This window comes from Macrobrachium rosenbergii, chromosome 53 (genome assembly GCF_040412425.1).
Source record: "Macrobrachium rosenbergii isolate ZJJX-2024 chromosome 53, ASM4041242v1, whole genome shotgun sequence".
NCBI classification, from domain to species: Eukaryota; Metazoa; Arthropoda; class Malacostraca; order Decapoda; family Palaemonidae; genus Macrobrachium; species Macrobrachium rosenbergii.
In genome coordinates, this window is record NC_089793.1 from 11,187,824 (window position 1) to 11,211,174 (window position 23,351).

The following is a 23,351-nucleotide window of genomic DNA, read 5'->3' on the forward strand; positions in this document are numbered from 1 at the left end:
AAGATAGATCTGTTTTTGGTGGCTTTGATTATACACTGTACAGAAAACTCGATTGTACCGAAGAAACTTCGGCGCATTTTTTACTTGTTTTATTTATTTATATATTTATTTATATATATGTATATATTTATGTATTTATTTATTTATTTATTTATTTATTTATTTATTTTGTTGCCTAATCGATGTCGTTTGGGAAAAGAAACGACTTTTGTTTTTGTAATCCGATCAATTTTTTATTTGTCAAAATCTGATGCATTTGTTTGCCATCGGATCAGTTGTGATTATTGATCGATTTTTTGATAAATTAGTTTTTGTAATATGGTCATTTTGAAATTTATTTATGCTTTTTTTTATTGTCATATCCTGGTTGCCATGACGCTAATTTATTTGCTTATTCATTCCACCCATGGTTTCAGATTTATTGCACTGAGTTATGGCCTTGATAAGGTTAGAGTTGATTATGTTAAGTATTTTTTCTGTCCCTGTTGTTACAATGATGCTGAATTACATGCAGTTTCACTGACGGTTTTTGTGCAGTAGGAGACTGATTTCGTAGTGAATTTAGTGATAATAACTTAACTTTGTACAAATGATAAGGGGAGGCGTCCAAGATCTTCCAGTATGATAAAGAGCTGCATTATTTCCTTCGCGTGAAAATGGCAGTACGTGGAAATGAACACGCATTAATTAATCAGTTGAATTAATCAGATAGAATAACGCCAGTTTTCGATGCTGACACTTTATCACTTGAGGTGTACTGTAGAAATTACTTAAGGGTCTCTGCAGCGTCTCTTCGGGCCCTAGCTGCAACCTCTTTCATTCCTTTTACTGTACCTCCGTCCATATTCTCTTTCTTCCATCTGACTTTCCACCCTCTCTAACTATTGTTTCGTAGTGCAACTGCGAGGTTTTCCTAATGTCACACCTTTCAAACCTTGTTGCTGTCGATTTCCGTTTCAGTGCTGAATGACCTCATAGGTCCAAGCGCTTGGCCTTCGGCCTAAATTCTGTATTCTGGTCTATTCTAAAGATCTAGAGACCATTTCTGAAAAGAGCTATACCGTTATACCCATCTTCTTTGACGTGATCATGATGTGACATTCAATAGGGAAAGATGTGTTTAAGCCCTAGTACGTTTTTATGTGACCAGAGAGCGCTTGCTTGTTATATTTATTTTTACAAAACCATTTGATTGCTTATTATATTTAATATCTTCTTAATGGGGAAGAGCGATGTTACCGGACCTTGTTTGTGATTGTTGATAACTTCAGTAACCTTATTCACGTCAGACAAAAGTCAGTAAATAGGAAAAAAAGAGCTCACTTTTTATAATTATTTTCTCGGAAATCTGGATACACAGATTTCGCGAGAAATCAGTCTCTGAATTTCTCTTAAAAGCTAAATCTGGAGATAAGTTTTTCCTTATTCGGTTCTCCAAATCGTGACGTGGTCCAAAAGATCCGAGTTGCGAATTTAACCTGTAATAGAAAGGGGGTCCTTTTCCCCCCCTCACAATAGTGTGGTAAAGACTGAAAAAGGTTTATTACTGAGAAGATCTTGTTGAGAAAATTTCCAGGAAGGAAAATTTAAACTCTAGAACTCTCCACCTTCGTTCTGAGTATTCCTGGCACCCTGCGCAGTAGATTGGCACTCTGCGCAGTAGAAGAAAGATGGCGATCTCTCATTACAAAGGAAGCCATATCTCGCAAATAGACTTTTATTTCCCTTATGTCTCTCGGTCATCGAGCCACGAAAATGTTAATTTTATAAAATGTTTTAACGAGACAATTATGATTGGCGTTAAAGAAGTTGGACAGCTAAGTGGGTAGAGGCAAAAACGCAACGGATGAATAGTAAAAAAGGCAGAAATCATTGCGTCTGAGGAGCATTGCTGCAAATATTCCCCGTAGAGTGGTAGTGCCGTCAGTGCACCTCATTCGGTGCATTGTAGGCATTACTCAAGGTTGTTTACAGCGTCCCTTTGGTCCCTAAGTGTAACCCCTTTCATTCCTTTTACTGCACGCCCATCCATATTCCCCGCCTTCCATCTTTCTTTCCACCTTCTAATAATTGTTTCATAGTGCAACTGTGAGGTTTTGTTATACCTCTCAAACGTTTTACTCTGTTTCCCTTTCAGCACCGAATGACCTCATAGGTCCCAGTGATTGGTCATTGGCCTAAATTTTATATTCCATTTCCCTTAGGTTATATTTTCTAATTATGAAAATATAATATTTTCCGTGTCTTCTAATCAAGGAGAACTCCGCATCTGTCGTGTTGCATAATGAAGAGGCGACATTATCTGCCATGTCTCCCAATTATGAAACAGCGACATCTGTCGCGGGGCATGATAAGAATGCTCCAATATCAAATAGCAATGCTCCAATCTCTTCCGTATCTGCTAATCATGAAACTAATTCTAATCAGGTAGATGTATTTATCATAAACTTAGTCATGAAAGCATATCATATATTAAGACTTAGAATAAGTGCAGGTTTTATTTTACTTCATTATCAGGGTAAAATTTATTTGGTATTTTGTTATCTCCGAAAATTTTGTAAGAAACCGAGAGAGTTTACCAAGTCTCCTAAACATGAAACTGTTTCTTGACACAGAAACTACAGCAACTGTCTTATCTTATCTCCGGATTGTAAGAATTTAATTGCATAAAACAACATCCAGTTTTTAAGATATGGATATATAATAAAACTTCAGGTTGGAAATATGTTTCTTTCCTTAAGCATAAAACGTTTTTGTGTCTTTATAATGAAACCTGTAGGTTATATTCTGAAGACAAAATTGCCACTTGGATTTGTAAGGTCACGACTTTCAGGTCTTTATGTTCATGAAAATTTGAGCCTTTTCATGTATCGTAGACATTACCTCTAAGTATTCCTTGACAAAGCCTAAACAGACATTGTTATGTCTAATGAGACGAAAATAGAACATTTCTTATGCATGTCCTCCCGTCATGAAACTGTAACCATCATGGCGTGTTGCAAAAAAAATAAAAATTACAAATAAGGACCATCAGTCTTTACTTGAGAATATAATAAAACTTTTCCAGGAAAGCAGTCTTATTTACTTATTGTACAAGCATCCTGTTTATCGAACATGTCGTACTATATATCAAATCTACTAGTCACTTTCACCTGTTATATTTGTATACATTCAGTAGCCACTGTAGCTTCTTTCACTTCTCGATTTCCTAACGCTTTTAGGATAGCGTACGTTTGTCACCGCAAGCCTTGAATCCAGATGGAAAATAAATGAAGAAAATGCGTTTCTCAACGTTTACCCACAGGTAAACTTGCATGATAGCAAAATAAGAGACGGTCGTTTGATTGAACTGTGGAATTTATTTCTGGTGATAGAAATTCATTTCTCGCTATAATGTGGTTCGGATTCCACAATAAGCTGTAGGTCCAGTTGCTAGGTAACCAATTGGTTCTTAGCCACGTAAAATAAATCTAATCCTTCGAGCCAGCCCTAGGAGAGCTGTTAATCAGCTCAGTCGTCTGGTTAAACTAAGGTATACTTTTTTCAAGGTCTGGTTTAATTTTGCGCCTCACAGTTGATCATGTGATTACCGTACTTTGCTCAAGAATTGTTAGAAAAACAGCCATTGGTATTGAGTTTATAAAGTATATATTTCGTGAAGACTAACTGCAAAACGGATGAACCAAAATCTGTTATATGCTCAAGAAATAACTATTTGGCTAAAGAGACAAGATACACTTCTCTCTCACTCGAAATGAGAAGTAGGATTTCCTACACTCTGACCCACATCAGCAAAGCCTGTGGTTCAATCCTGGTCTGCCACCCATCAGTCGACCAAACAGTGAGTGAATAGCTGTGTCAGCTGGGGTTCAAGAAGAGGGTATGGGGCAAGCAACCTCATGCTAAGATTCGTGGAGAAGTGAAAGACTCTAATCTTCTAGTGTCACCTCCTCAAAATGGGTAATGCACATGGTGTACATGTATATACAGATGAGTTAATACTGTAGTGTTTTTCAATTAGTTGTTATAATAAATGTTTTTATGAATAATTATTGAGAGTCAACTCGCTGTATTTCAGCCTTGAAGATGCAGCGATGTAGTTGTGAAACGTCGGCAATAGCAGTAAACTGTCAGTTGTATCGAGTGCCTTTCCCGAAATTAAGAGTTATTTATATATATATATATATATATATATATATATATATATATATATATATATATATATATATACACGTGTGTGTGTGGTTTCACTACCTGCCAAAATACCCATGAGGTGTAAACATACGCAACGAATGAAAACGACAGACTATAGAGGTGTTCTCTCGTGTGCGCATGTAGTTGTCAAAGGATCTGACAGCGGGAAAAGATTCATAAAAATACTTGGCGGAACATATTGGTCCCTTTGTTTATTTGAAATAAAGAACAAAGGAAACGACGTATCCAGGCCATTTCGAGCTTTATATTCTTTCATTTATTCCGGATAATTCGAAGCGTTAATACACACACACGCTGATGTCCGGAATCCATTCCCAGAAGGAAAATATATCGATACCCAATTTAATTCTAGTTATGATCTCAAACAAACTGCTTAATGACCCTCTACCAAGATATTTCGGGTAACAATGAACCCTCAAAAAAGGGGAGGAGGAACGGGAAGGGTTGGGGTGGTCCATCCGTCTCACATTTACTGAGGAAAATGATAGGAGATAACACAATATTACTTCTATACCATCAACCATTATGCAGAATATTTACATCATAAACCCATTGCAATATCTCAGGCTACGGAACTGCCTCCTTCATCCTGAAATGACCCTGGGATCCCTTCCCTTAAGACCCAGAGTCCATTACCCGCCGGGAAGACTCTGTGACGTTCTGCCCTGTCAAGGCACCAAGAGTTATATCACCATCGATCGGGCAATATATAATTATCTTTGGTTTAACAATATCAATTAACCTGGAGAGAGAAAGAAAGAACGAGGGAGAAACAGAATGAGAGAGAGGGAGAGAGAAAGAGAGGGAGAGAGAGATTGGGGTTGGGTCACCCAGCATACCTGGATGACTGCTGCCATAACAAGACAATGGTTGGGACTGGAGTGCCAGAAATTCTTCGGCCAGGGAAAAAACATCCCAGCAATGTTGGAAATGTCGAGTGTCTGTGTGAGTGCGGTTTCCATTCTCTCTCTCTCTCTCTCTCTCTCTCTCTCTCTCTCTCTCTCTCTCTCTCTCTCTCTCTCTCTCGGTCTTCCTTTCACATATGAAACAACTGTCTATATTTGAAACTGAAATATTACAAATATAGTATATATATATATATATATATATATATATATATATATATATATGTGTGTGTGTGTATATATATGTATATATATTATATATATATAATAATATTATATATATGTATATATATATATATATGTATATAACACAAAAATTCGATTTTAAATCAAACTATGAAACTCAATATATATATATATATATATATATATATATATATATATATATATATATATATATATATATATATATATAGCCTATATATATAGTGTGTGTGTCGTATGTGTGTGTATGTGTATACATACATACATAGGCCTACTCGAGTTAAAATCTTCATTTAAAGTCGAATGTCTGTTTTTATAGGTAAATATTTTTTAATCTAACAAAGAAAGTACATACGAAATAAATTGTAACAAAAGGAAATCTTCTCTCTCTCTCTCTCTCTCTCTCTCTCTCTCTCATATCAGCTATAATCATCATGAGGTCACTGCCTTTGTTTACACAGATGGGAGGGATCCTTCTTATTATACCACTTTTTGTGAGTTACTCCTCTGCCATTCGTTAGTGTGAGCAGTTAGTTATTAACAGGTGAAGACTACGAGTGGTTATTACCTGAATTGTAACGTGGGTGGAACAGCCTTTGCGCTGCTTTGGTAATTTGCTTTTGATTAGGAAGTAGTTTGGATGAGATAGTTTTGGTGAATTAATAATGAAGAGAATTGCTTTTTTTATCAGTCTCTCTCTCTTTCTCTCTCTCTCTCTCTCTTCTGAATGCAAACAATCTTTCCTGGAATTTGTGTTTTAAGTTGTCTATTTTATTTCTTATCTGAAGATGTAACTTCATTATAAGTCTCTCTCTCTCTCTCTCTCTCTCTCTCTCTCTCTCTCTCTCTCTCTCTCTCTCTCTCTCTCTCTCTCTCTCTCTTCTGAATGCAAACAATCTTTCCTAGAATTTTAATTTTAATCTGTTTTATTTCTTTTCTTGTGATGTAATTTCATTATAAGTCTCTCTCTCTCTCTCTCTCTCTCTCTCTCTCTCTCTCTCTCTCTCTCTCTCTCTCTCTCTCTCTTCTGGATGCAAACAATCTTTCCTAGAATTTGTATTTTAAGTTGTCTATTTTATTTCTTTTCTGAAGATGTAAATTCATTACAAGAGCTTGGTCCTGAGAAAGGCACGGAAGCGGGCTTTACCTCATTCAGCACCTAGTTGCTAGCATAGGGATTAACCTCCCTTTTCAAGAAATTTCAACACCTGTCTAATAGCTAGCTTCATCAGCATTACGTCGGTACCTCGGTAAATCCAGCCGTCGGTTATATATTTTGTGTTCACATCCTCTCACATTTTAGAAATTACGGTCCATTATTAATACAGTTGTAGCAAATTCAGTATTTGGTAAATTTTCCCTACCAATTTATTTTCAAATTCTCATGCTCGAACACTAATTCTGTTATATATATATATATATATATATATATATATATATATATATATATATATATATATATATATATATATATATATGTATGTATATACTGTATATATATGTTTTATATATGTATATATATATATATATATATATATATATATATATATATATATATATATATATATATATACATATACGTACATGAACGTGTGTGCGTGTATGTATGTATTTATATACATACACCATTTTTCCATACCTTGCCACAAATTCCGTGTGTATTTAGGTCAGGTCTGGTACGTGACTATGCGAAAAGCGAGAGGTCCTGCCTTTTCTTTGGTCAGAATCAACATTCTCCGGTGTACCAAAGAAAATCCGCCGATATCCGAAGGGGCACATGATTTTTCGTTTTCAGTTTTTCAAGAAGTCCTAAAGAATTTTCCATAGGAACCGGCGATAAGGTTAATAATCTTTTAAGATGTTTCAAAGGCTGTGTGATAGGATAAGGGAGAGTTGGAGAATCAGTGTAAAATACATCTTCAAAAAACATGAATAGTCCGAAATACGCAAAGTTGCCAAGAATCGCCCATGTTGACATGCTGTTTTAAGAGCTGAAGATTAGGGGGAAATCAGCCTTAATTGTTGTATATTTTGAAGAATTGACGCTCTTTTAGGTGAGTCGCAGAGCTGCGGACTGTCCTCGATGGACCAGTTCAGATTCCCAGCAGCTGATGAAGAGTTAAGGAATTTATTTCAATTGATGAAATTCATTTCTCCTTTATAATAATAGTTCAGATTCCACAATAAGCTGTAGGTCCCGTTGCTAAGTAACCAATTGGTTCTTAGCTACGTAAAGCTCAAGTCCCTAATCCTTCGGGCCAGCTAGGAGGCTGTTAATCAGCTCAGTGAGGTCTGAAAGTAAAAACTAAGCTATACTTTGAAGAATTGACAGGCATCATTCTCAGCTGTCAAATCTTGAAGATCGAAATCTCAAAAAAATATATTATATATATATATATATATATATATATATATATATATATATATATATATATATTACATATATACTATATATGTGTGTGTGTGTGTGTGTGTGTGTTTATATATGTATATATATACAGTATATATATATATATATATATATATATATATATATATATATATAACATATATATATATATATATACATACATGTAAAATGCACATATACTCCTCTCTCTCTCTCTCTCTCTCTCTCTCTCTCTCTCTCTCTCTCTCTCTCTCTCTCTCTCTCTCTTCGTGACATATTAATATCTGATGTTTATGGACAGAGTATCTCAATCAAATAATATTTGTAGAAACAGAATGAGATGTTAGATTTTTAAACGACGTGAAAATAAGCTTCGACGTCTTGCTTTTTAAAAGTATGAAACAACAGGCATAAAAACCCATGAGCTTTTGTTGCTACCGTTTGAAAGAATTAAGGGGTTCCTACTCAACCTCACAGATTTGCTCCGAGAGTTGTATAAAGTGATGGCCGTCGAATTCTCCTCAGAAAATGCTATATTGCATATATCCCCTTATCAGTCAATTTTTACGGTTACGCAAATTAAAGCAGTTCTTAATAAATCCGAGTTCATTCTTTAATCAGTAATAACTCTCTCTCTCTCTCTCTCTCTCTCTCTCTCTCTCTCTCTCTCTCTCTCTCTCTCTCTGTCAGTTATTCAAATTGCTATGCTGAACATATTTTTGCCCGATCTTGAGTCATGGAATATGATAGCAGTTCTTTAAATAACCGAGTTAACTCATATTCTGTAATAACTCTCTCTCTCTCTCTCTCTCTCTCTCTCTCTCTCTCTCTCTCTCTCTCTCTCTCTCTCTCTCTCTCTCTCTCTCTCTCTCTCTCAGTGGAATGTTCGTGAACAGGAATGACTGCTGTCCCTCTGAAGTGGAATCTAGAATGTCAAATGTCACTACCCCTCATGGGTCAAAAGCCCTAATCTCCCCAAAAACATGCAGACTGAATGTGACAAATAAGGTCAGGTTCTGTCATCTCAATTTTTCCCTATGATATATGGGAAAGGCGATGTACGCTGGCTTACTTAAATGTAAAAAACGACGAGGTACCAAAGTTTTTTCCATTCCTCCTAGCATTTTCTTCAATAACTTAAACTGCTGCTCTCACATAGCCCACTCAAGTCACTTACATTATGATCTTGCATGAGGAAACTTAGACAAAGGGAAATATGCAAGCTTTTTTTCGTATGCTTCCCTTTTTAAAGGTCAGTAGCGTTTGGTTAAATGAATATAGACTTTACTGTGTCAGTCGTGTTATGTGAAAAGCTGCTTGTATGCTTCGAGTTCGTTTTCCCGAATTACCTATTACATAGGTGGTCAGAATTATGGCTTCTTTTATTTATGTGGGTAAGTTAGATACATATATAAATAAATATTTCAACACATTAGATACATTTCATGTAATAGTCGTGTACGTATCTAAGTTCTGTAAACTTTCGGGCATTAAGAACGTTATATTGATTTTAAACTGGCTGAAGAAAAAGTCCCTCATCATTACACTTTAAACACTGTAGACATTACTAAATGGTAATTGCAGCTCCCCTGCGGCCTTTAGCTGTACCCAAATTTTCATTTTCTTTGCCTTTATTTTCGCTTCCATTCTTCAATGTTGCTGTCTAGCCTCTCTAACCTTTACTCATTAGTGTACCTAAAAAATTTGCTCCAAGTTCCACCCTTAGAATTTTTGCTTCATCCCCTGTATTTTCTGTATCTCTTTATCTTGCTGTCCAACCACTCAAACTCCCGCTTTTAACTGTCTTCAGCGCTGAGTGGCCGAAAGTCTCCCGGTGCTTGGCTTGACAACATAAATTTCAGAAATCAGTTACACTTCACGCGCAGTAGCCATAACATTTAAAACAACTAGAGTATTTATAACATTAATTAAATATATTCATAGTAGGCATTACATTTATAAATGTCGAGTTGTAGCAGTCGTAGTACACATGACAGACGGGGTGTTTGTGATGGGCGTAGTGCCTGCGACGGCTCGTGCTTTTGGCTCTCACTGTGGGCGAGAGGGGGATTCCCCGTTGTAATAGTGTTTGCTATAAATGACATTATGAAAGGCTCTTCATTTTATGGTGATGATCTGAGGTGAGGTCCTAGAACCTGCTTGTCCTTTTTGGTGTGTTATGACTTGTTATGAACCTTATAATAGTTATAACAATCATGATTGACGTTACCAAAATTCAGGATGCATTCGCTCGTTGTTGGGATGAAATTGGTTAGAAGAATGCAGGAAAGGATTCCTAATTATAGTTGATTGAAGGCACTGTTTAGATTTCCGCTTGTTTAAAGCGTAACTGTTCAATATTCATGACTACGATTCCCTATTGCCTGCCTCAAAATATTCAGATAGAATGTAGTTACCGTTTTTTAATGAACACCATATTCTTCGGAAGCTTGAATTTCAAGTCAGTGGGCCCTGTGGGCTTGTTCCATATGAATAATAATAATGATAATAGTTTCGCTTATTTGCTTTGAGGGTAGAGTTCTTATCCATGTTAATTTTTTTTAACGATTTTTTATTAAGTATACACACATTTATGGATGCAAGGTATTAAAGTATTCATAAAAGCAAGTTCGTTTAAAAAATGCTTTATGACAAACCTTACTCTAGAATTATCGATGCCAGTCAGTGTTTCAGTGTTTAGTGTGAATTGAAAACTAACAATAAATACAACTCTTATCCATAAAAAAAACATTCTAAACTTTCTGTTCCTGGCTAAAAGAATCACTTTTCCCTTCCTCTACAGGCTAATAGAATCGCGTTTCATTTCCTTTAATGCTAATGGAATCACACTCCACTCTTTATGTGGCAAAAGGCAGCAGCTTTGCTGGTTATCAAGACACATAAGTCTTGTGATAACCTTATATTGGCCAAACTGTAAAAACATATGAAAAGTTGATAGACCACCATAAAAAATTTGTAGGATATCCACAAATAAACAGTGGAAATTTCGTTTCTTGTTGTGAAAATAATAAATAATCAAATGGGTAGGGAAAAAAGATAGCTTTTGCTAATAATGCACTGGAAAGAAACATTGTTACGTCTAGTTTTATAAAGAAAGAATTCTTAATAATATAAATGTCAGTCAAGTTCCAATAATTTCAAAAGAAATATATAAAATGTTTAAATTTTAAGGGAGGTAGTGGATCTGGACGGGGAAAGGATAAACAGATTTGTAAATAGAGCACTTGACCTCCAACACAAATAAGTGTCAGGCTCTACCCCTTGGCACCTGTCAAGTGTGGTTTTAGTTTTCTGTAAAAGAAAACTATTGCGCCGGCTTTGTCTGTCCGTCCGCACTTTCTCTGTCCGTCCGCAGATCTTAAAAACTACTGAGTGTAGAGGGCTGCAAATTGGTATGTTGACCATCCAGCCTCCAATCGTCAAACATACCAAATTGCAGCCCTTTAGCCTCAGTAGTTTTTATTTTACTTAAGGTTAAAGTTAGCCATAATCGAATTGAATTCAATAATAATTTTGTCGACTGCATTATGTGTGTATGTATTTGTTTGTTTGTTTGTGCTTCATCGCAGGTTTATTGCTCAATAAATTCAGTTTTAATTTGTCGACTTTTCTTATGCATATATGTATATGTGTGTGTTTGTATGGTTGTGGTATGTATATATGTATGTGTGTGTTTGTATGCTTGTGCTCTATATATATGTATGTGTGTGTGTTTGTATGCTTGTGCTATGTATATATGTATGTGTGCGTTTGTATGCTTGTTATATGTGTATATGTATGTATGTGTTTCGTATGCTTGTTCTATATATATATATATATATATATGTATGTATGTTTGTATTTGTATGCTTGTTCTATGTATATATGTATGTATGTGTGTGTTTGTATTGCGTGTGCTTCATCATAGGTTCATTTCCAAATGAATTCAATGTTAGTTTGGTCGAGCTAAACCTATGTATGTATGTATGTATGTATTGCTTTTTCGTGCCTTATCAAATTACCCTCTGACTGCGTTTGATTTAATTATCTTAAGAATGTTTCCTCGTGCTTTCTGAATACCTTCGAAGTGCCAGCATTCATCCACCACCCACCGTTCGTGCAGTGCACGAAGAAACGCTCGAATGAAGAGGCCTATAAAGGAGCGGGTCGTGCGAGCCGATGTGAAATGAACCATCTGAGCGGAAAACCATTTTTGAAACAACGAGAGAGAAATGTGGGCATGATTTTTGTTTTTCAAAATCAGGGCAATGAAGCAGAAAACGTTTGCAGGGAAGGACGCAATGTCCTTTCCTGGAACAAATAAAATCAGGATTGCAGAATCTAATCACAAATGAATTGCCTTCGCAACTTAAAAACAATCGGCGTTTAACGGAGAGAGAGAGAGAGAGAGAGAGAGAGAGAGAGACCCTAGTTGCAACTAATTAACGAACCTTGTCAGCTTGAATGGCTCTATTAAAAAATCCGCAATTGTTTCAGTCATAGTGAATTTGTAACGAACGCAGTCGTTTGGGGGGAAAAATTACAAGTCCCTCCTGTAAATAAATATTTTACTCTCGTTCCCTTATCTGCTTAATTGAACGCAAAACAAAAAAGTTAACAACAAAACCTAAATTCCCACATTTGCCGCCTATTCAAATTACATAGGTAGAAAATTGTATTATCCAGAACAGGCCGTTGATTTTGCTCGCAGGTAAAATCATGGTCCACATTATTTCCAAAAACTGTATCCGAGGCAGATTTTCTGCCTCTCGCAATGCATTGCTCGGTATCGTTCAGACGGCCGCCGCGTATCGGGGGCCCTTTTCCATCTATTTCGGGCTGCCCACACTGAACTCTTGCGGGCTCGGGCTCTCTCAGGATTCAAATCGGCTCTGTAGTAGTCCGTATATTTATCCGGACCCCGAAAATAAGCCCCAGCTAACCGCCACGGGCGCAATCCCCCAGGTGGAGCGAAGCGCAGTGGGAAAGGACGAAAGGCAACGGCCAATCTCGTAAGCGCATTATCCTTTTTTCGCATTGTCTGTTAAAAGCTCGATTGCCACCTGTTGCCAGATGTCCTGTGAAACCGGGAACATGAGGGTTTAGGGAACAGCGCCCGGATCACGCTTAAATCCCAGATATTCCCCTCTTAACCGGGGGCCACGGGGACGGTAGGCAGGGGGGATTCGTGCTTGGGGTTTTGGGGTCCTTCCTCCTAGGGGCCGGGCGGTGTAGGGGTTTGGTGATCGGGGAGGTTAGGAGGAGGAGGAGAGCTGGAAGAGAAACGCTGTGTTGAGTGGTTGGAGAGAAAATGGTTGGAGGAAGAGGGAACAAATGAGAGGAAGAGAAAGAGGAAGATTTTGTTGATGTCACAAGAGCGAATGAAGGAGAGACGGAACAAGTCAGTGAGTTGGGATCCATAGAAAAATATGAAGTCATGAAAGTATTTTGAGGAATTTGATGCTGATGTAAATAACAGCACAGGAGAAAGAGAAGAAGAGAGAAGAAAGAAGAAGAAAGAAGAAGAAGAGGAGGAGTTCAGAAAATTAGAGTCAAAGAAAGTGTTAGCAGGATTTTGTTTACAATGTAAATAAAGGACTGAGAGAGAGAGAGAGAGAATAACTAGATATGAAAAAGAACACAACCAAGAGAGAGTGTCTAAAACATTCAGACATTGAGCGTGTTAGGTGACCAGAAATAATAGCTAAATGAAGCAGAAAATTCCAGTGAAATGACCGGGAAAGAAGATAGATGTTCGAAAAAAAATAAGGGAGGTAATAAGGCGTGTTCAGTGTTAATTCCTGCTGTATTCAGGTTAATTCCTGCTGTATTCATGTTAATTCCTGCTGTACTCGTATCTCATTTTGGAAATAACAGGAATAGGTAAATTGCATTATTGTTCACGACCTGGTACAGTATTCATCTGTCGTTTTTGGAAGAGTATATTTTTCCTTTCCTCAAATGCCATTTTCTGCATATCAGCTAAAAAGATACGGAAATAGCTGAAACAAGCTGAAAACGAAAGAATTAAACATTAATGAGAATACATTTTTGCCATTAACTTGTTTCTTAATGTTGGATGGCCTCGGAGAACAAGAGAACAATCATTGACATGTTCAGAAAATTTTCCCACTTTGGTGATATTTAATATCATATACCTTCAAAGATGGCGCATGAGCATTGCATAGGCAGCCATCTGCACACAACACCTTTCACATTTACCTTGCATTCTTTGCACTTCCTGGATGTTAAGACCCCCATTCCATTTACCCGGGACTTTGTTGTTTATCTTCTCCTCTGTCTTCTTAAGACACCTGGTTAATATACCTGCATTCTGCCCGTAACCAGACCACTTAAAAAAAAAAAAAAAAAAACCATACCCATTTTTTCACACATGAAAATCTCATTACCATAACGTCGCATTATGTGTGCACATTTCTCATCCATAAAGGAGAGCTGGCTCAGCCATCACAACTCCGAAACTTTTGCAGAGTTCATTCTACCTTCTCCTTCAGATATTCCCTGCTTCCCAACGTCAGTAATAGTAATAATCATGATATACTTAATTCACCACTTCCTAACATCGAATATTTTGAATGATTATTCACGGCAAGCTTATGGATCTCACATAAATCACGTACAGTATGTCTGTAGAATTATTATGAGACCACTGGATCGTATCTCTATATTCTCGCAGGGCTTGCCTGAAGGAATTGTTTTAAACGATGACGTAACGATGACGTAACTGGAGCAAGGTAAAGTGGTTGGACAGCCGGGTGGGAAGAGCCCAAAGGGAACGGGTTCAAAATCATAGAAAGCAATGCTGCTGAGAACCATAAGTAGGGGGCTACAGTGTGCCACGGAATGCACAATGTGAGTGATGGAACCCTCAATAGGGAATGAAAAACAGAGGAAGGGAGGCCATTTATGCAGATGGCCGGGTAATTCATCTTGGAGCAGTCAGGGAGGATTCGCCAAGGTTCACTATCTGGGGCTCGTCAGGTGGGTCATTATTAACCTGCCGAGGTAGCCAATTAGCTTACCCGGAATACTTCATTACCGGTAATATAACGTGGCACGTATACCGAGGCTCCTTCTGACAGAGCATGAATCGGGGATGATTTGGGGAGCGATCTGAGGCTGCATTCGATGTGGGTCTGCTTCTTCTTTCGTGCTTAACTAAGAAATGAGTAAACTGGATTAACAATAAAGGTTGTTTTTAGTGAATTTGTCTTGCGCGAATATAACGTCACCTTTAAAACACCAGTTTTTCACTCGGTGTTCGGATAATGAGCTTGCTTAGCTGAAAATTGAATGCTTTCAAAAATCAATCTTTTCCATTACTTCAGTAAGTTAACCGTCAAAACTCAGTAGTTTTGTGAGCAGATAAGACAGAAAAGTGGTGAGTACTTCATATATATATATATATATATATATATATATGCTATATATATATATATATATATATATATATATATATATATTCATATATGTGTATGTGTGTGTATGTGCGTTTTGTCTGTCAGTTTTAACCAAAACTAATTCATTTTATTTTTATGAAAACATTTTATTTAAGAAACAGCAGAACAAGACAGCAGATTACCGTAGGACAAGTTTTGTTACTGAACTGAATTTTTTTCAAATACATAACAAGATTACTGCGCAAGAATTCGGAAGCTCCTGAAGACAGCTGAAAAGAAAGATTAAGTAACCAACTAACAAAGTCATCATCACAGTGATATATAAAGAGAGATTATGTTATAAAAAGTAGCGTGATTTCCTAAAGCCCGCAGCAGGTTTGGCTTGATTAATTGGTGTAAATGAGTACTATGAGTACAAAGGAGCTGGATTACAAGAGTATCGTTGAAGAGTTTTCAACTGGCTGACGAATACGGAGTTTGAAAGCTCTTCACGCTTTCGACGAGTGCCGTGTGTGTGTGTGTGTGTGTGATAGTCATTATGAAAATGACAAATGGAGTCTGTCATATTTTTCATCAGACAGCATTATATAGAGAATCATTGTCATTCTTTAACCGTATTGGATATGAGGTGTTATTAATTTTTACTCAGTCGAGTACTGTATTATCGTCATAATCTTTCTAAATTGAATTAGTGTGGTTCAACGATTTTTCAAGTGACCCTCAATACTTGGTGAATTTGCCCCCCCTTTTTTTTAGGCATGATAAAGCTAGAATTTCATTTAGGTGAACTTATTACTGTGTGGATTTTGATAAAGAGCCAGGTGCGTGTTGAGACGCTTCTTCGTGCTCCTAGTGAAAACAGGTAACCCTCTTATTGCATGTTTGGGCTTCTTTGATTTCCCTCTTACTTCCAACCTTTGGAATTCTCTTCCTGCTGTCCTGTTTCCTTCATGGTTAAGCCTAGGACTTCTTTCTTCCTTTTCCTTCCTTTGCTCAGGCCTGGGCTATCAAAGGGTATTAGGGTGCCCTTCCCGTACCCCTGTGCACTTACCAAAAAAAAACAAAAACAAAAAAAATTCTTGGTCAACCATAACATTTTCAAGAAGTGATTTATTTGAAAAACAAATTGGGAAACATTCCTTCGACGATTCACGGATACCTGTTGAGAACGAGGTGGAAATGTGTGCGATTGACTTTGACGAATGGTGGGTGAAAGGGTTCCTCTCAGGTTTCAACGAGATTATCTCCTGCCGTATCTTTTAACTCCACTCCAATTTGGTCTTGGTCTTTCGCGGCTTTCCTAAACTCGTCGCTTGATGTATTATTCTGCCCTAAAATGGAAAACTGCAGTAGCTGCAAAATTTTCGAAACTGAGATATGCCACCTATTGGGCTCGTGAAATACTAATACACAACAAGTTAGTGCAGTTTCAGACTGATTCTTCAATGCTTTCCACGAGTATTTAGCGGGTCCCATTTGCAGTATCTGCAAGTCGGTAATGAACAGGGTATTTATTTCATTTTCAGTTTTGTATTTTTTGCAGGTACTACACAATCTTCCCATTTTGACGTTTTTCTAGATACTTCTTAGCAAATTTTATAGATTTTTTTTGTTAAAATTTCCTAGTAATTCTTCTTCGTACCTAATTCATCAGGTCACTGACATAATCATCACATATCTAATTATAGCAACTGGCTTAAGTCATCAAGTAGGAACTTGGTAACTAATTTACCTTTCAACTACGCTGATCTTTTGTTACCACTTCACCTCATCTCCAAATTTCTCACACATATCATATATATATATATATATATATATATATATATATATATATATATATATATATATATATATATATTTATATATATATATATGTGCGCATTATCTATATGTGTGTGATAAACGAGTCATATATATATTGCGCATTAGTGATAATAAAATTTAGTTATATTTACAGTATATATGTACATGTATATATACATGTATATATATATATATATATATATATATATATATATATAGAATATGTATTTATCGATATATTTCTAAATACATCAATATATATGTATGATACCTTATGCTTCTATAAAGAAAATCACTAACGTAGCATTTTCACTTATATATTTCTTATAACGAGCGTCTCTCCTTGGGCGCCTTCATCTGCCAGTTATCTGAGGTAGTATCAGCGAGTCTCTAGTATTGGTGTCATCCCGCCCACTTATTCCCCACCTACATCCCTGCTCCAGCCCTCACGGGCGCCTAGGAAAAACACGCTTTGAGTTGTGGGCGCCAGTGGGTGTAGGCAGGCGTAGCTCGTTTTAAGTCGCGGCAGTGTAGGTGTGGACATTTAGTCGAGATGGGTGGAAAGTTTTTAGTTTGTTTCTCTCTCTCTCTCTCTCTCTCTCTCTCTCTCTCTCTCTCTCTCTCTCTCTCTCTCTTCGCTTAGGTGTTCTATTTTTTGGTCTCTTTTCACTCATGCCATCACGAGAGTTATGGGTTTAAAAAAATAGATTATGTTTATTGAACGTGACCATCGACTCGTTCATGAGTGTAAGATACGACTGAATTATTTTGCATATGAAAGAACTGTGATTTACTGGGGAGACTTTAAGTCTTATAATAGCAATTGATAGAGCACATAACTCTGAGTCTTGAAGAATGCTTTCTATCTTTCTTTTTTAAGAATTAGAATTCATCGAGACGTCAGGAATCTTCCAGGTCACTCACACGCTCTTAAGCAAAGCACTCGACCTCTGGTAATTTTCAGATCTCACGCTGCCTTTCAATGCGACGAGGAATGATTTGTTTCGTAAGAGAATTATTCGCCGAAGTTTCCTTATTTTATTCAGCTTCATTCACTGACACGAGGTTTGGAAAGGTGAGTGACGTTTCTAGCTGTTCAGGGATCTCGTTGAATCACAAGCTTCGCACTTTGGGACGCGATGAAAACAAGGGATTATGATTCTTCTTTTTAGGTGCCTTAATTCGTCCCCTCCTTTGAGCTTGTGACCTTGTAGATATAAACAATAGGTTGTCCTGTTTTATGTTGTATATGGCATATTTATATATATGTATACTTGTATATATATATATAAATTATATATATATATATATATATATATATATATATATATATATATATATATATATATATATATATATATATATATATATATAGAAGAGAGAGAGAGAGAGAGAGAGAGAGAGAGAGAGAGAGAGAGAAAGAGAGAGAGAGAGAAGAGAAGAGGAGAGAAGGTTATGGATGAATCTCTATTAAAAAAAATTGCTTTGTTTACTTTGTCATATGAATACAGGCTATTATTTTCAATAGAAGGAAAATAACAGTGTGATGTTTTAGAAGTGCCACCTGTTTTTTTTTATTTCAGTTATTTAAAACTGCGTTGTTTAAGATGTTATCTATGGATATTGAGATTAGATTCTGTAGACAGTTATTGGTAAGACGAAAACGAATGAATGTTTGATTTTTTTTATGTATGTTATGTATTTGAAGTTCATTTGACTCTTCTTTAATTTATAGTTCACAGATGCATATGCATAGAAATACATATTTGCATGTATGTATGTTTGGCTATACTTATATATACAGTATATATATACATAATGTATATATATATATACATACATACATACATACATACATACATACATACATACATACATACAAACAAACACAAACATATATATGTGTGTGTGAATTTTTGTAACATATACTATGACATTTTCTATATACTCGCAAAAATTAAACTGCAAATGTTTAATATCAAATTCATTCAACCGCGGAATAACATATCCTGAAGGGGAATTTGTAAGTGATGAGCGATTCGTCACCAGGAAGACTCAACTCCCAGAATAGTTGGAGAAAGCGACGACTTTCAGGCAAGTAACTTTATATATATATATATATATATATATATATATATATATATATATATATGTACTATATATATATATATATATATATATATATTATAGATATATATACTGTATATATATATTATATATAGATAGATAGTGGTTGTCTATGGTGTATTCATACAGAAAGAACTGTTTGCTTTCGGATTTTTGAGGTCTGTGTAATCTGACAGTAAATCACGTAAAGCAATTCATTAAAATATTTACTATGATGAAACATGAAGATTTCACGCTCTGATTTTGTGGTCCCTGACTTCGATTCCGAAAGCCAGACAGAAAGAACATTGAATGGGAACAGCAATCAACCCTCTCTTTTTGAATTTTTTATTTGAACTGCAGTACATTTTGTTATTTCCCCTAGATATTCATTCGGAGTTGAAAATTGCATAGGAAGATGTTACTGTACATTTAATCTTTTTGTCACATATTCTTAATTTATATTTAAAAAATGATTCAGATGTGCCATTACTATCCTGTTCTTTCCGTTTCGTCCAAGGCGTGGGCGTAATTCGACATGGCCCCTTTTTTCACTAAGAAATTGATTTGACTTTGTCTGACGTCACAGCTACTATGTTCATCATAATTAAGAAAAATAATTCTTGGTTATTTTGGTTACTATCATATCCATCTCGGGAAGGTTCTTCCATTAGCGGGCTCGTTGTTTGAAATTGCCCGTACGTACACTATCCATTGACCAAAACTAATGGCAATAAACTTTAAGCACAAAATAAATAGTAGCTGGCTTTCCCGGAGACACAATTGAGTGGTCATCTCTATCGTCTGGGAGAATCTTGTAAATGGCAGAGTTGAAATTTTGTTTTGTCATAATTCCTTTTTCAGGTACACAAGGAGGAAGACGAGGCTGTGGTCGACGGGCGATAAGGTAATGAGGGAAAGAGATTCGGAGACTCTCGGTGGTAGGTTGGAGATAGACTCTCCCACCTGTCAATATTGACAGACGACCATGAGCTTTTGGAGAGCCTGAAAAGGCTGAGTAGCAAACCTCTGCTGCTATTGGTCCGTCCGAGAAGTTTAACCAATCATTTTCGAGAGTCGTCTCGTGATAACTTTCGGCGGAGCATATCTCACTTGAAAGACGTAGCTCTGACGCTATTGGCTGATCTTGAAGCCCTGACCAATCACATTCACGGGATGCTTAACCTACGTTCTAGAAATCACTTAGGGTTAAATTCCCGATGACGTGAAGACAAGGCCCATTTCTGGAGGGGCCGCTTCTAGTGCTTTTGGGCGAAGGTTGAGGGTTCACGGCCGGATCTTTATCTAATGTGTTTTCTTTCACTTGTAATTACGATTTAAAAGCCGAGGGAGTCTGGAGGAGAGGTGGTGGGGGGCGGGGATAGAGAGGGAGGGTAGGAAGAGGGATTTCTGAGAGTGTAAGCTTCCACTACTTCTTCCCTCATTACGACTTGCTAGTTTAGGATGTTACACGAGAACAGCACCTTCGTTAATTACTCGAACGATGAGACTGATAGGGAGGGACGTCCCTCCTGGTTTTCTTTGCTTTGTTTGTCTGGTATTTCCTCCGAGGTCATGAGTATTCAAGTATTTCTCCTTGTTTCATATATATATATATATATATATATATATATATATATATATATATATATATATATATATATATATATATATATATATACAATATATATATATATATACATATATATATATATATATACATATATACATACACATATACATATACATATATATATATATATATAGTGTGTATGTGTATGCATGTGTATGTATGTTACATTCACTAGGTCTGTGTTAATGTAGCGTTCCCTTGCATTGGACTCGCAGAAAAATATTCAATTCGAATTTTAAGAACACTCTTGACCTCCTGACCCGGGTTCGAATCCAAGGTTGTTCACATCACTTCCAAACCTCAGATTCAAGTTTTTCACTGGAAAACGTATCCAAAAAGTAACATCGAATCGAAAAGCTGTGAACGCATACACACACACACAAACACACAAACACACAGTACATTGATGTCCTTAGGTTCGGCTCTTGCTGTATCGAGCCTCTTTTATATTACCAGTATTTTTGACGGAAAGGTTGCATTAGTTAACTAAAGTCCCTTACAAGTTTCCGAAAGCTAACGAAATAAAAACTAAATACCAGCTTTATGCTGTGCATAATACCTCGTCATTAATGAATATAAATGTGAATTATGACAAGCAAAAAAGACTAAGCGAAGGACAAAAGATTAATTTTCTCTCATAATTTTTAGATCACTTTCCAATGTTTTCTAATATAGTCAGATATTTTAGAAACTTAACTTGGTATATTCCAACGTTTAATGTGCAATTAAATGAAGATAACAAGAAAAAAACTAGCCTTTTTGAGCGGCGACATTTTGTCGGCATATTCAATAATGGTAATTCTGATAATAAACTAAATTTAAACTTTTTTTTTTTTCCTGGAGATGCTGACTGTGCAAGTTGATGGTCTTTGGGTTTGTTTCGTTAGGAACAAGTAAAAAACGCGCTGAAGTTTCCTTCAGCGCAATCCATTTTCTATTACAACCACTTTGCAACATTATAATCAAGGCCACCAAAATCTATCTTTCGTGGTCTCAGTATTTAGCATGTATGAGCCACCCCATAAAACCTTAACCAAAGACCTGTGTGGCTTGTCCCATATCGTTGCCAGATGCACAATTATGGCTACCTTTAACTTTAAATAAAGTAAAAACTACTGAGGAGGTTAGAGGGCTGCAATTTGGTATGTTTGATGATTAGAGGTGAATGATCAACATACCAGTTTTGCCTTCATCTAACCTCAATGAAGACCCAAGATCTGAGACAGACAGAGAAAAGTCAGGACAGAAGTAAAGTGCGGACGGACAGACAAAGCCGGCACAATAGTTTTCTTTTACAGAAAACTAAAACTGCAGATTATTAGTAATAGATATTGGAAAAATGAAAGTGGTCAAAGTAATGCTTATTGCCTTCGGGCCCACGTAGGGGGTAGGGCCATCAACGCACCTCATGCGGTGCACTGTAGGCGTTGCTTGAAGTTCTTTGCTGCGTCCGTTCGGCCCTTAGCTGCAATTCCTTTCATTCCTTTAACCGTACCTCCGTTCATATTCTCTTTCTTCCATCTTACTTTCCAACTTTTCTCAACAATTGTCTCTCAGTGCAACTACGAGGTTTTCCTCTTGTTACACCTTTCAAATCTTTTTACTCTCAGTTTCCCTTTCAGCGATGAATGACCTCGTAGGTTCCAGCGCCGATTTTCATAACTGTTGCAGTGATAATTTATATTAATCAGTCAGTCAATCAGTCAGTCTAACCCTGCCCAGATGATGCAGGGGATTTTTGTAGATCATATTTAGCCCTTTACGTTATTCATTTTTGCATTTTTCTTTTATATTTCTGATATTTTCCATTGCATTTAGGTAAATCTACATTTTGCATTTTACAGGCGCTTCTGCTGTCATTCTGGCCTCTTATCCCAAAGTCGTGACCTCTCCCTTGGTAAGTGTTGTTGACGCTGAGTTATTTATTTTTTTCGTAGTCTAAAAATGTTGTGTTTATTTTTCTGTTTTTTTTTCTGCAAATTTCAGTTACCTTGATGAACTTCTTTCATTAGATTTACGTTTTCTACAGGCTTTTGTTGGAGGTCTACTACATGCACGTACCCTTATTTTATATACCCTTGAGTTTTGAGTGTTATGCAGTAATGTAGAGGGTTCAAACCATCACCTTCACCTCCAGCCAGATATCCCCCCAACCCCGTCAGCAAATTCTGAGATGCCACTAGTATTGCACCAGCCCTGGTTTTTTTGCCGTGCCCCCGGGGTTAGGTTAGATTAGATTAGATTAGATTGGATACCGCAATTTTTTTGGGTGTGGGAAACATAAAGAGATTAGTTTCAAGAAAATTCTATGGTTAGTTTTTAAGATATGGCGCCCCGCTTTTTTCAGGGAAAGTTCCCGGTACTCGGTTACATCTCGGGAAAATGCAACCCGTCATCATGACCAGATGTTGATGGTTAGGGAAAGATCATGACTTCCATCCCGAGGATACGTGTGATTTGGAGCCGGAGTCGTTTGCGTCCACTTAGATTAAGAATCCGACCTTCCCTTAAGCTATGATTGAGATATGATTACGGTTGAAGTACGGATTATGGGAGTACTAGGTCGTGAACTTCCCTCGTTGCATGATACGGAATGCCGTTCGTTCCCAACTTTCAGTCTTGTTGCAGAAAACGAATGGCTTGAGGACGACTTTCGTGACCTTTTGATTCGTTCC

At 36.7% G+C, this 23,351-nt stretch overlaps 1 long non-coding RNA gene across 3 annotated transcripts in view; it reads left to right on the forward strand.

The window, feature by feature from the left end:
* The window catches only part of LOC136834287 (uncharacterized), a 634,610-nt gene that overhangs the window by 216,294 nt on the left and 394,965 nt on the right, over positions 1-23,351 (forward strand). For all 3 annotated transcript variants that reach the window (XR_010851725.1, XR_010851722.1, XR_010851726.1), the window contains exon 2: positions 22,521-22,573. This is a non-coding gene — a long non-coding RNA (uncharacterized lncRNA). The remainder of the gene's footprint in view (positions 1-22,520; positions 22,574-23,351) is intronic.